The sequence below is a fragment of the Dermochelys coriacea genome, chromosome 2 (genome assembly GCF_009764565.3).
Source record: "Dermochelys coriacea isolate rDerCor1 chromosome 2, rDerCor1.pri.v4, whole genome shotgun sequence".
Lineage (NCBI taxonomy): Eukaryota > Metazoa > Chordata > Testudines > Dermochelyidae > Dermochelys > Dermochelys coriacea.
This window is the reverse complement of record NC_050069.1, coordinates 108,793,183-108,806,818: the sequence shown is the minus strand read 5'-3', so window position 1 is coordinate 108,806,818 and position 13,636 is coordinate 108,793,183.

Genomic DNA, 13,636 nt, shown 5'->3' with positions numbered 1-13,636 from the left:
TAGATGTAATGTTAAAACTGAGGTGGATTCCAATAAAAACAAGGAAATTATGAGTTAGGACAGCCTTATATCAATTTAACTCATTCTCAAATGACTGAGGTATTGCAGCACCTACAATGAATGATTTTATGTATATTAAGCTATATTTTCAAAAGTCCACAGCTGTGGGTGCAGTTTTCCATATGAAAATGTTGTAATATCCAGATTTCTGCAGCAACACATTTGGGAATGTATACGCACACACATTTGTATCCAGTCCACATATTTGCACAGCCTAAAATTTAGATGTGGAAGACTGCTCTGATTTTAAAGGTTGGGTTGAGGCCCCTTTTAAAATTTGTTCTAATGGGTATTCAAGTAAAATCATTTGGTATGCAAAAAGTACTCTTCCTCCACACCTAAAAGAACAAACCACTTATTTCATGCAGAAAACTGCCTTTTGAGGTAATCAATAAAACAGAGCAAAACTTAGATGCTGTTTGTGAGTACCTGACAAACACCAATGAACTTATTCTTACACCCTTTTGAGAGGTAGAGAAGTGTTATCATTCTCATTTTATATATTATCACAATACATTCACAAATGGCTCATGCTCATTATTTTAGGGCTTTTTTTTTTTTAAAGAGCTCTGTTTGGATGGCATCTGGCCACATTTGTGCCGTGAACTGCTTTTGTCTAATGGTCTCGGGTTCTCTTATTAATGTTCTCCTTGCAGCAGAAAACCAGAATTCTCCAATATTGAATTATATACGCAGAATCAATTGTAGTACACAACTGCTACAAGAATAGCCACAACAGAGGAAAGCAGGCCATTCAGCTAACGGCTAGCACCTCATGCAGTGCAGGCTTTAATACAGTATATGGAAAAGGTCTGTGCTTGAGCCAAAGTGTAAAATCATTACAAAGCACTTTTGCTAAGTGTTTTAATGTATGGGGGAGCTATATTGTCCAAAGCCTTTCCTCTAGAAGACTTAAAATGTGACAGCGGTTTAACGAGAAACTAAACCAGTAAATCCTCACCCCGTAATATTCTGAATCTCACATTGCTATCACTAGAGCATGGCCCCTCTGACTGTTGCTGAGTAGGATCATAATCCACTGGAATAAACGGATACGGACAACTGCAACATCTTAAACAAAGCTATTGATGAAGGTCATACAACTTGGCAGACTAACTTCTACCATGCACCAAGCATCCAAAACTTCACTAAATACATGTTTAACCTATTCCATTATCAGAAAGAGTTAGCAAGTAAGTTTTACCACACTAAAGTGATAGCTAGTAAAATGGTAGACTTGAAGTCTGAATAATTCAAATAAGCAGTGTATAACAAACGTGACTATTGCTTAAAATATGTATCTTAAAGAACTGGAAGTCAATCCAAGAATAAACTAAACATTGCTGGGTGCTCTTATGAGATTGAACCATCTAATTCATCTGAGAAAGATCCTGTTTTGGGAAAGAGGAAAATGCTAATACTTGATTTGTTTTTTAATTTTGGTAATTAACTACTAGAATAATTTATCTAGGGATGTGGTGGATTCTCAATCACTTGACCTTTAAATCAGGATTGGCTGACTTTCTAAAAGAGATACTACAGCTCAAACAAAAGGTGAGGGTTTATTGCAGGAATTGCTAGGTGAGGTTCTCTGGCCTCTGTTATGCAGGAGGTCAGACTAGGTTATTGAAGTGGTCCCTTCTGGCTTTTAAATCTATGAATGTCTGGGTAAATAGATTGCCAGGGAGACCTAACAAACTACATAGTCAATAGGCGGAGGCCGAGGTCAGTGTGCAAAACATGCACACTTTCCCCTGAATGCTGATTGTGTGCCCAGTGCAACATACTGAGATCAATGGAATTGCCAGGATGTTCACTAAAGTAGAACATGACCCTTTGAGTGCACGTGCACTTAACAAGTACTGCTGGATACTGGATAACTCTGTATGCTAGTAGGTACTTAGACATTCAGGTGCATTTTGTTGTACAGTTTACTTGTGCCACTGTGATAGTAGCATGTGTAAATGTAGATAAATTATGCATGTATACTGCAGCATGAAATCATTAACCTCCACCTGCTGAAAGCTTGCCCCAGTATACATTTCTGGTAGGTCTTATATAACATTTTGAGGGCTTGCAATAAAAAATGCTTGACATCTATGCAGTGGAGCATGAAACGGTATGGTAAAAATTCCATGACTTTCCAAAAGCATGGATTTCCCCATTTTTTCCCCTCTCTTGTTTGAAAAGTGAAGATTTTCATGCATTTCTAGAATCAAATTTCAGATTAAAAGGACATGCTACAAAGGCAAACAAAATAAATTTCAGAATTTGTCTTCTATTTCTTCCTGTTCCTTTGCCTGTTGCATCTAATTAAGATGCAGTGCTGAAACCCTTCCTAAGTATTTCTATACCCAAGCATTCAAAAACCATGAGATTTTTAAGAAATACATGTTTTGTTCTTCCTTTTTTGTGTTGGAACCTTTAGGATTCATATTTTTCAAGGGATTCTTTGCATTCATATGGACTAGAATTTTTTTTTTAAATTAAATAAGATTTATATGAATCCAGGAGCCGGGCCTTCAAGAAAAAAACAAATGCCACAAGAATGACTGTTTCCAATGCTTTTATTCATGAAACTATTCTTGCTAATGTCCCCAGGGGGTTGCATGATTCAGAGTTGCAGGGGTCTTGTCATAAAACTTATGATCAAGATTTTCAAAATCTTTAACACAGCAATAGCCATAGGCTTATATCTCCAGTTCAGTAATGGCTCATATGAATGTGGTTAGTGAAAGCTATTAGGAGTTTGGCAGTCTTAGAAATCAGACCACTTATTTAGGTTCCCTAAATCATGGCCTATGGTGATGAAAGTGCCATGCACACACATGGTGATGGAGAAAATATCAACAAATCCTACTTGTTTCCTTTTGATCAGTTTCGTAATTTATAGGATATTTCAAATTAAGTCTAAACTGCTTCTTCTGTGTTTTATATTTTTTTTTTTTAAATCTGAGCCAGATTCTCCATTGCACTTCAGAGCTACTGGTCTGATTACAGAGAGGACAAATGATGGACGTAATTGCCTAGCAGAGAATTCTTCTGGCATAAATCCAGCAAAAGGAGCTCCTATGCCAGCTGTCCCAACCCCCAGTCTGGCATAGGGAATGTTAAAGAAGAGCTCTGCTCTGCCAAACCTCCTCTAGCATAAAGTCCCTTAAAGATTTAGTGCCAGTGGCATAAATTAGAGTAGTTCCTAGGCTGCTCCAGCTGACACTGGACTAGGCTGGTCCAGCTTGCTCCCTGAGTAGGATCCCACTCATTCCCCTCACTGAGTAGAGCTGTACCACAGGGGAGAGCTGAACTTCTTGGTGTGCCTGTTTGGACACTTAAGCTGTTACAATTAATGTTTGTTTGGCTTACACTGTTGGTTCTTAACTTGCACATACTGCCTAGAAACACAGAAAGCTTACTGTTTGCAGCAAGGCCACTGGGGAGCTGAGCTAGCCTTCCATCTGGACTGAAACAAGTGAGCTGCTCTGCCCAGATCATGTTCTTAAACCAGGAAGCAGGACTGTTTGCTTTTTGAGCTGATCCTTGAGCCTTCTTTACTGGCTCCCTCCCTCATTCTTGCAAAGTGCAGCAAGGTGTTAACTGATCTGATTCCCCCAGACTGCTGGACCCAGGTGACCTGCCTCAGGTCACATGTGGGACACAGAGCTTTGGGCACACTTTTAATTCAGCTGGGGGAGTTCCAAAACCATTCTGTGCCAAATGGAAAATGAAACTGTTGTCAGTCGAGGGGCAGCCACAGCATAAGGGTAACTGAGCTCCTTCCTACTCTTCATTCATTTTTAATCTGTAGTCCGTTTATGTTCTTTATTACTGTTGAATGTTTCCAAAAGTTGTGAAAACCCTTGTGCAGTGCCTCTTGGCTTTGGAGCCTGCATCTAGAAAGGAAACTTTATATTTTTATGTCTGCTTGGCTTGGATTTATTCCTCAGAGGGAGAAGCCAGTAATTACTTACTTGGTGGTGATTTCATCTCCTATTTATTTATTTATTTTATTTATTTTTTGCATTCATATAGCAGTTCTTGCAGAACTCAGTGACACAAGCCTTCAGCTAATGCACTGCTAAACTTGGAAGAGCCAGACTTTAACTGAAAGGATTTGTTCAAAGCTGCTTTGGTCTGTCTCACTTCTACTTTTCTCCAGGCCATAGTGAAATATGCAGTGGTGAACACTAGTCAGACATCTGTTGTATTGTACTTTTTAGTCACTAGATAAAATAATGATCCCATAAGAATTCACAACAAATCTAGATCTGTAAGAGAAATTATGTTTAAAATCTTTCTTTTTCTTAATTGAATATACATTCATTACCATTTTTCAGGTCGGCAACTAAGCTGAAACAGTTGGGGTGAAAATACTCTGCATGTTTTCCTGTTTAGCACTGCTCTCTGTTCCACAAGACAGGATAGACAGCCAGTCACTGAAAACCCACAGCCACTGAGATTCATCTTTCGTTTATTTTATTTCCTCTGCTGCATTTAATTCTAGAGGCTTGGGCTAGTGATGGGAAGGCTGATGGGTCAGTCTATTGTGTTGCCTGTGGATCCTGTATATTTTCCTTTCCTGAGGCTGTTTATGTTCTGAATCACTTGATGTGCTGTGCATTCTCTTTAAAACTTCAGCCTCAGTCACTAGGGTCAAATACACACACAGGCCACAACTGGAGTTCAACTGCGAGGTGGAAGGGGAGTTCTAGTGTGTCTACTATGAGCTTGGCCTCCTCAGTTAAAGTAAATAATGTGGCGATGGTGTTTTTTAAGTTGGAAGACTGGCAGTTTCATAAATCTATGAAAATTCTATGGAGAATCCTGGGCCATTCTAGAGGTACTTATGGAGAGGGTTTGAAAGTCAAAGGTGGTTTCAGGCTACCCGTTATGCACCCCGAATCATGGCCTGTCCCAGCAGTATGCCAAGTCAGTCCTATGGTGCAAGGTATGGACAGTATGTGGCTGCCCTAAATTTCACCTTGCTGCCCATAGCACCAAGGGATTGTTCCTGCAATTGTGGGATCATGCACTGATGATTGAGGGCTGCTACACCCGCTGAATGCCACCCAGGGAAAACTGAGGGAGCCTGATTAATCCAGATTTTCAGCTGTTTTTCTAGCAGTGGTGAATGAGGGCCATTGGGACTCATTCTTTACTAACATATACCTTGTTTAGTCCTTGCTACCTGTGCTAAGTGGGTGTAGAATGCAACAAACCTTTACAGCCAATTTGTATTACTTTTGCCTAGGATGTAACTGACTCTCCAAAGCCCATTTATAAACCAGTCTGACCGGTAAAAGCATCAACTTGCAGACTGGGATCAATAATGCATGAAGAACTGATTTGTTTGCATATTGTTTGGCTTTGTTTCATTGTTGGATGTTTTCATGTAGGGGAAAAAAATTGCAGTAGGATGCAGAGCAGTGCTTCTCACCAGATTCTTCTAAATTTCTGTGTAAGGCACCTCCCATTATGAGTTTTCTATTGTATTTCCCTTTCTTGGTCTTGTCACTAGTGGAGATATTTTTAATACATATTTTAAAAATTAATTTTGGGTGCACAGAACAAATACACTGGGGCAACCACAAAGCCTGGCCTGGTGGACTGAAATCCCAGAGAGGGGACTTGGAACCTCCAAAGACACCCAACCTCTGAAGAACACTCCAGCGTGGTGAGGCAAATAAAACGGGGAATGGCATATAGGCATGTTACTGTTTTGTTTGGATCTGTACACTGTGCTAGCTAAAATAAAGAGTGACAGATTTTGGAGCCCTTTGCCAAGCTTGTGTCTATTTGCTTCCACTGTCATGGGCCCCTGAAGAGATGAACTGTAAGTCAAAGTGCCCACAAAGTAGAGCTCTGGGAAGGGGTATGCTAGGGCAGCTGGCACTAGTTACAGGGCCTAGGAAGTTGGATTGTTGGCTCTCAGTTCTGAGAGGGGTGTGCCAGAAAAAAGTTCTGCACCTCAAAAGTGTGCCATGTGATCCAGAGGAAATGCCTGGACTCTGCTTAGTCTCGGGAAGTTTAAAAGCACGAGTCCAGCATGTGGGACCCAGACACTGCAGCTTGGTGGGTATCCAGTAGCGGGCGCCTTTACCAGGGTTCTCTTTAGTTTTTCATTCCCTCTATGACATTACGCAGGGTACAATCTGGACTGTTGGACAGCTGTGCCCCCTCAATTCTCCAGTCTAGGGTACCTTTTACACTGCTTTGCTGTGAGAAGTACCACTTCTGGCCTGCTCACACACACAGCCTGCAGCATGTAAATTGCTCCCAGCTATACAGTACAAGTACTATAGCCAGCCACTCTTGAATTACATTGCAGAGCAACACCAGGAAATTCCCATTCCCAGACTTCCCCCAGAAATGTATGTCTTGTCTTGCCCAGCCCTCTCCTCTCACAAGCTCATGTAAAGTCTGTCCTTTTATTAATAGAAAATCATGTGCACAAATACAGTTAGCCCAAATGGAGTTTCCCAAACATTTCAATCCAAACACACTGGTTAGATAAAACAAGTTTAAGTACAGAAAGATAGATTTTTTAAAATTTTTTTTTACAAGTAATGAGGCATAGCAGTCAGAATTGGGTACAAAGAAATAAAATGTAACATGCAACTAATACCTAACTTAACAAGCCAAAGCAAATTCAAGCAAAAGCAAATTCTCATCACATGCTTCTTACTGGCTGAATTCCATTCATACAGGATCCTTCCCTCAGTCAAAGCTGTTACTTCGTTCCTGAGGTGTTGTGGCTGCCATGGATGGAGACAAAGGGAGGAATATTTTGGCGTGACCTCCATTCTTGTGCCCTTTCCTCTTTGAGAATCATCTCGAGCTGAGATTCAGGGGAGAGAGTCTGTGGGGATGGGAACCTCCAGCTGTTTCTTTGCCAAATTGTAAATTTCTCACTCACCCTTTTTTCCTTCCAAAGAATGGCCACTTAACCAGATGGTGGTCCTTTTGATTTCATAGACACCTGGCTACAGTGTCAGTGAGCCTTATGTCTCTGAGGAACTGCTTTGTGGCTTCTTCCCCAGATTTGGAATATATCTTACTAACATCATATAGTAGAATCTCATAACTTCACATGCAATGTTGCCACACATATGTTACTAGGACAGTCATGATCAGCAAATCATGGTTTTGGATTATATTTTACAAGTCATAGTTTGTACAGAATTTATCATGTTCTTGAAAAAGTGGTGGACATAGGGATTCCCTCTCTCTCTCTCTCTCTCTCTCTCTCTCTCTGTTACCGAAAGGGGGGAAATAAAGAGAGTGAGAACCCTTAGACATCAATCATTCTATTGCATTCAGAGCAAAAAGAGTGTGGGGATGGAGGGACAAAAATCAGAAATCTTTGTTTTCAAAAACTGAACTGAAATTTCCTGTCAAAATTTTGTCAAATAACATTTTCCTTTAAAAGAAACAAAAAAAAAATTTCATAGTTGACAACCCATTTTTAAGCATGAAGAATTTTGACCAGCTTTAAAAGTGACAAATCAAACAGTGAATGCTGATTTAGTAAATAATAGAAATAAACAATTTGTAGATACTAACCTATAGGTTGAAGTTTGTTCATGGAAGGCCTAATCCAGCTCCAGTTGAAGACCATGATTTCCTTGAAGTCCAAACTCCCATGGATTTCAGTGTTGCAAGACTGAACCCATAACGAATATTTGCAGAACATGCCCCCGAAAATTATTGGAAATTAGAGTGGGTTAGTGAATGATTTACAAACAAGGAAAAGGGGCTAAATTCACAAGAAATATCACTTGCAACAAATACGTCCACAAGCTCTAATCTTTGGTGATAGGAACCGTTCTGGAGCCTCAACTACAACATTGTTATAAAAACAGCTGAAAACCATCTTTCTCTCTGTCTTGAATGCAGGATGTGAATGCTACTAATTTGAAATTGTGACTCAAGTTCTTACCTGGCAATAAGCCAATTAACTTTTAAACGAATATGTAAATCTTAAAAAAAACCTTTCTGAGACCTCTACTTCCATTTTTATTATTTGTTATATTTATTTCCTTTCTATATATAAATGTCCTAAAGCTTAACTCATGAAGGAAATTCTCTGAATGAATTCATATTCATTTCTGGCTTGTGGAAGCTGAGCATTATATTCATGCTTATTTGCATTCACATAGTCCTTTGAGGGTATTTTTGTCTCTTTCAGAAGTTACATTAGATGGCAGATCTGGAGTAGTGATCTGGAACCGCCTGCAGATCTTGTTTCTATTAAACAAGAGGCTTGGTGCTTGTCTGGTGCCATCGTGTTCCACTGCCATGCAAGAGACAGGGAAAAGGACACTGCCTTATTCATAACTCCAGCACCAGAGTTATGGACCATGCTTGATCATTGTGCTGGTCCTTTGCACTGGGTGAATTTCACCTTGTTATGCCTTCCCCACAGGTAGTATCAATATCCTGTCAGGATATAGCAGGGGAACCAGGGCCTGCAGTTGTCTCTCTTCCTTGCATGAGGGAGGGGGTGACTCAGGGAGGGGGGCAAGGTCCTCTCGTGCAAGCACCAGATACAATCTGGTTCCATATTTTAAAAAATGTCATGCAGTTGCTTGGCATTAAATCCTCTCAATGCAGTCGAGCTGACAGACTTGCATATGTGCTGTTCACTGAAATAGAGGGCAGGGGCTGTGTGCACAGGGGGAAGGAGAGGGGGGATGTTAGTTCTGGAGGTGATCTTAGGCAGCTACCAAAGGAAACAGCTCCACAGAAACTCCCCCTTCGGCTTCTGACAGCCCTGAAAAATAGCCAGGTTTGAACATATAGCTCTGGGCACGTTTTTGTATTATCATTCTTACTGGCTTAGTTTTTAGTGAGCTATGCACTGCCCTGCCGTGATATAACACAGAATACAGGCTAAACAAACATATTTTAGGGGAAAAGAGGTGTGAGCTGCCAAAACCAGAGTTATTTGCAAATAGGCAAATACATTACCTCACAAATCTCCCTCCATTCTGTAGCGTCTGAGCTGTTTTTCAGCTGGTACAGCCTATATGATAAATGTAAGTGTAGTGTAAATACCATTATAATCTGAAATGTGGGAACCAAGTGGTGTCTTATTTGCTTTCCAAATCTGGTTTTAATTTGTGTGAGAGAGATGTTCAGCTGTATCTTTATTTATTTTTTACATTGCTACTTCAAGTGCCAGTAAGAGTGCAGTAAGTGTACAGGCTGTCTGGCTTGTTACAGGGTCTGTCTTTCTCGCTCTATTGTCAGAACAAGATCATCCTTAGTCATACATCATCGGATGATCCTGTGGCACGTCTGCATTCTGGGAAGAGGAGGGTAAATGCAGTGAGGGAGTCAACTGAAGTCATGCCATTTTTATTATGAGGTAGGGAAAGTTGCTTTTTGGGCAGCTGGCAGGAGAGTTAGGGAGTGCCAGCTGTTTTAGTGCTTGCTGCTAGAACTTAAGCCTCCCCCGACACTCTGTTGTCCTCTGCTCAAGATGTGGAAGCAGTTAGTATTATAGGGGCTGTCATGAAAAACAGTCTGTTCAGGCTGAGGATGTGTCAGAAACTGTAGCAATGCCCATTTCTCAGCTGCAAGCCCTGTTAATGCTTCCCCCCCCCCCCCCCGCACACCTCCTTTGAAAGAGGCTTTGATGTCTTCCTGATCTATGAACCACTGTATGTAGTCTCAGATCCATATGTCTGGATAAGCTGTTGCGTGACACTTGGATGGACCCTGGAAGTATAAGATAATCGCCTTTTAATTTTTGAAGCTCTATAACAGCTTCATGAGGTATATGCAGGAACTGATTAACTCATGCACCAGCAAAGCAAATGTGGACCCTCTATAAATTTCTATTTAACTGTAGACAAGTACTTATTTCTCTGTGGGCTGCATGGCCCAAACTCCGTGGCTACATCCAGAATAAAGAGGTAATGCAGGGATATAGAACATTTTTCTATTTAAAAAACAACAGCATGTTTCACTGTAGCCCACTGGGTGATTCTTTGCTCACTTGTACCCTGGATCTAGTGCATTTTTGCATATAATTGAAGTATGACTAGCTGCAGTTGGGTGCATGGGGATAGTCATGCAGGATGAGTTCATTATCTTAACTTTCTTAGTGGGTATAGTCTGTTAGTGTATGTTTGACAACTACTTTGTTGATCTTTCATGAAAGAGGAGTTGCTCATAGAATAATTGAAAATCTTCACAAGTTGATTTGGAGGAGAAGTCAGTAAAAAGCTCCTCATTTAGGGTCATACAGGGGCAGGTTTAAGCAGGGTGGTTCCTTGCACTGGCAAAATGGCAGATGGACTAAATGGCCATACTAGGTCTTTTCCATCTCTGATTTATGAGTTTGTAATTCAAGAGCTGCTTAGGTTGATACATTTTGTGTTTGCCCTCCTCTCTCTGAAATTCAGCTGAAGCTAAATGCAATCCAGAACGGAGCTTGGAGTGCTTTTTCCCAATATTTATTTGCAGCTACAGCTAGCTCAGTTTTAAGACCTTTTACAACACCAATTCAATGTCATAAATACTATACCAGCAACTTCTCTATAGTGAGCCGATGGGCTATACAGTTAATGAAAATTCCTAACGCAGTGAAAAGGTGAGATTCCTAAAATGAAATTCAGAAACTGCCATGAGTTCAAGACAAGTTCAGTTTGCAAAGTTTGCCTCTGAGTTTCTCCTCCTGCACTCTTACCTCCCTCCCCTCACCCCCCCAGTCCTGAGCTATCTGATTACAGAAATCCACTGCGGCATGCATAAGTCTTAAGATCTAAAAACCTGGGTAACACTCTCTAAAGTTTTATGTTATAACTCTTTCAGTTAGGGTATGATTTTTATTTCACTGAAATAGTTATCACAGTAAATACCCAGTGTGGATGCAGTTAACTAATACAAAGATGACTTACCTTGGTATAGCTGTTCCCATCTGGGAAGGGGGAACTGTTTTGTCAGTATAAAGCAGCTGCATCCCAGCTTAGGGGAAGGCTGGGTTTTTACTGTATGATATAAGAAAAATTGTAGAACTTCCTAATGTAGAAAAGACCAAAGATAGGCCATGGCCACAACATTTGATTGAAATCCCGATTTCACCTCTTGAAATTCACAGTGTTCTGTGTAGGATTTTGCCTTGACACAGAAAGGGACTCGTGAAATTTGGAGCCACAGAGGGGTTTGAATTCTGAACCCTTTTAAATTCCAGCGGTGTTTATAGCTAGCTTTTTGGGTCAGGCCCATCTGTGTATGCACAAGCATTTTGTATCAGCCTATAGCTGAAGGATGGAGTGTCTGCCATCTCTGTGTAAGGTGGGCTGGAAAATAGAGAGCTGTGCACTAAATCTGTTTTAGAAATGAGATTCTAAGTGGCCTCCAGGTCATGCCCTTGAGATCCATGTGTAGAGAGAACCTTCTGTATGGGGGTCTCTCTCCTGCAAATTTTGGGATTCACTGGTTTTTCTGGGTAGAACTACAACTCATTCTGGAGGGGCAGAGCGGATCCCAGCTCCGGTGCAATGATTGGGTGCAGAAAGCCTGACTGAATTTTCCTCTTGGCAGGCTAGCTCCCATAGGTATTTCTGGCAGAAGGGACTCTCTGGGATGCTAACTGCATGGCCAGATTCAAATATGAGAAATCACTGAACAGCTTGGTAACCCCACCTAAAAGCAACTGTCCTTTCAGTCCATGTCACTGTCGCTCTTTAGATAAACAGAGATAAAATCGTAAGAGTGGGGACAATCATGCATGTCTCTACTGGGCCATGAAACTCAGCAATGACTCTATTAAGATATGGGGAGGACCCAGCCTGAAGAAATGTTCATTAGACAATAACCTGGTTTAGAAACTTCTCAGACACGAGGTCGGAGGCATCTCTAGCAGATGAAATAGATCTGCTATCTGCAAGTTGTTAATGAATCCTTCTCTGCAATGATGTCTTGGGACCTGTTGAAACTAAACTAATAATAATAATTTTTCTATATTGCTTTTCATCCCGGATTTCAAAGCATTCTACAAATATTTTGGACCAAATTATGCCCTCGGATGTGTTGCGCATGGCTTTCACTGTCTTCAGTGGCAGCCTGATTCAGCCATCTAACAGAAGAATTGAGACTTATTTAATCGAACCTCAGAACATCTTGGTAAGGGATCACTTCATTCATTTCTGGGGCAGAGCAGAGAAGCTGTTTAACAGTAATAATACCTAACAGTTTTGTGTCAGGAACAGAATAATACCATTTAATTCCTACTACAAAGGCAGGCAGAATTTAATCCTTGTGACTGGAGTGTGTCCAAGTTTCAGCCCTTACTCTTTTTATGTATCTTTTTAAAAAGGCCTGGGTTCTTTCATCTGTGACAGAAAAACAAGGTGCACACCCGTCATAGCCATTAAAGACACCACTACAGAGGAATGTGTCCCCTATTTGAGTAATTACCTGTCTTGACCTTGCTTAGCTTGTAAGATCTTATGGAATAGCAGCACCTGTGTTATGTATAATACTTTTCTAGCCATTTAGGGCAGAGGGTGAAGAACGCCATTCTACTTACAGGTGAAACTGCTGGAAGAATTCTGGCAGGCACAATACCCTATGTATTGCAAATGGAATTTGGCCAGGGAACATATCTATTTCTACAAAAAGTGACTGAGAATTTTAATAATACATAATCAGGAGCTCAGTTTGACAACCTTTCCCCCAGGACAGTAGTCCTAATGCTATGTTGGGGTTTGAGGGAAGGGTGTCACATACCACATCAGCAACAGCACTTTTTGAATTCTCCCACCTCTCTGGCTTGACCCTACTTAGTCTATGAAATCGGGCGATAAGTTGGAATATCTCTTATTGGGTGGAAAGCAATATCTAATAATTCTTAATTCATTTGATAATTTCCCTCAAAATGTTAAAACATTATCTTAATGTCAAATGGCTTATGCTGGAATAAAATACTATCTTCTTATAAGTGAGCAGTGTAGAATAGCCCAGGCTTCTGCCTCATAATCACTCATTTGATAAAAGTGCTTACAAACAGGTTCACTTTCCCTTCTGAGGATTAAAATAAGATGCCACTAATTTCAGTTCCAGTACTAATATTTAAAACTTGTGTAGCTGCTTCATAATAACGCGTTTAATTTTGAGCAAGGCACTACACATTCCGTGACACAGGGTAAGTCTTCCCTGCAGGCTTAACTCGAGAGTTTTTCCTGTGAAAAAACACTTGAGTTGCTCTGTCTTCACTGGTGCTGCACTCATTCATGTGTGACACTAAAACTTCCGGGAGCGTATCCCATAGTTCTTTGTGCTGCAGTCAATTGAGCCCCTCTATGAATTCTTTCCTAGTGAATGGTGGGAGAATTTGTCTGTTTTTTCAGGGCATAAGAGGAAGGAGGGTTGGACGGACTAGTGGCATTTGATCAGAGTAGGCTTGTGTCATGTTAGCAGCTAGTGGGTTGTGCTCATGCAGGTTTTAGCTTATACCTCCAACAAGCCAGGCAACTCGAGTTAAAACCAGCACCACACTCAAGAATTTTTTGTGTGTGGACAGGGCCTGAGTTAGGGGCAGCCTTTAAGTTAATCCAGCTGTGAAGTC